This window comes from Procambarus clarkii, chromosome 17 (genome assembly GCF_040958095.1).
Source record: "Procambarus clarkii isolate CNS0578487 chromosome 17, FALCON_Pclarkii_2.0, whole genome shotgun sequence".
Taxonomy (NCBI): domain Eukaryota; kingdom Metazoa; phylum Arthropoda; class Malacostraca; order Decapoda; family Cambaridae; genus Procambarus; species Procambarus clarkii.
In genome coordinates this window covers 3835765-3837093 of record NC_091166.1, presented here as the reverse complement: position 1 = coordinate 3837093, position 1329 = coordinate 3835765, and the positions used below count along the sequence as shown (strand labels likewise).

The 1329-nt window shown below is 39.4% G+C and overlaps 1 pseudogene; it reads right to left on the bottom strand.

Moving 5' to 3' along the window:
• Positions 1–345: 345 nt before the first annotated feature.
• On the bottom strand, positions 346–1095 carry LOC138365722 (dnaJ homolog subfamily C member 17 pseudogene; annotated as a pseudogene).
• Between the last annotated feature and the right edge of the window lie 234 nt (positions 1096–1329).

The following is a 1329-nucleotide window of genomic DNA, read 5'->3' as shown; positions in this document are numbered from 1 at the left end:
CTTCTCTAAGGAACAGAGAAGTATGCCTCCGCAGACAGAGACATGCAACACACATAATGGGAAAATAAAACTAAGTAAGAAGTATTTGAAGGTCGGTTTCTTGGACAAATCAAGACAACATGAGATATATATTTTTGTACAAATTATAAAAGATTATTTTCATCCAAAGCAATCAAACAACTTGTTTATTATTATAAAATTTGATTGAGAAACATTTAACTGGTTTGGCTCACATTCTCTACTGATTCACGACAACTAGATTCAAAGTTTAAATTGGATTTGTCCTTACACTCATAATTTTTAGGATTTTTTTTGGAGGATATGAGGCTTTTTGTGAGGTGCCTCTCACATGTGTGTAACTTTTACTGGTTTGCCAGTTTGACCTCTCTCAAACTGCACTGCCATATCCGCTGCATTTTTGGTCTTATATTCTATTAATGCTGTTCCTTTTCTATTTTTCTGCACCATAACCAGAGCATTGATGTCTCCCCACTTATAGAAGAGTTGGTTAATTTCCTGCTGGGAATACCCTGGCCAATCGTCTGTTGACATCCACTTAACTTTAACTTTGTGACCCCGTGTGTCCATAGCTGGAGGTTCACTGCTTCTGGAGACTTTAGATGAACTCCGAAAAAGCTCTGCCCCTACCTCCCTATTTACTCGATCCAGTTCCTCCAAAATAAGTTGCTCGCCCTCCTTGTCCAATCTTTTCAATTCACGTCGAAACTGTTCTTCTTGTGACATATCTTGCTGTTCCCTACTGCGTTGAACACGTCGTTCCCGTTCCTCCAAATCTGACCTTAGTTTCTGTGATCTGGTAACATGTTCACGGGCTCTGGCAGCTGCTGCTTTACGACTCTTGAGGGTCTTGTCATATGCTTTACGTGTTCCTGGATCTAACAAAATCTCAAGAATTTTCTTAAGTTTGTCAAATTCATCAGTAGCGAATGGGTTATCTGGATTCTTATCCGGATGACATTTAAGAGCTCTTTGTCTGTACGATTTCTTAATCTCCTTTTCCTCGGCATCAATAGTTATCCCCAGAATTTGATAGAAGTCCAGTTTCGATAGTTTCGTATTATGTTCCTGCGACATAACGTCCTCAATGCGTCACTACCACTTTCACAAGAGCTAATATTTTCGACAGCTGCTTCTTATGTTTTATTACGCGTTTCTGGAGCGAATGATCTCTGTCCTCAGCTTGCTGTCAACAGTCATATGTAAAGACGTCAAATGTTAGTTAATTTATATCCTACGTACATCTCACTGGGAGGAGACATGTAGCATCTCTCTCAATGTAAAGACATAGTCCTGGAACCTCTGTTAATC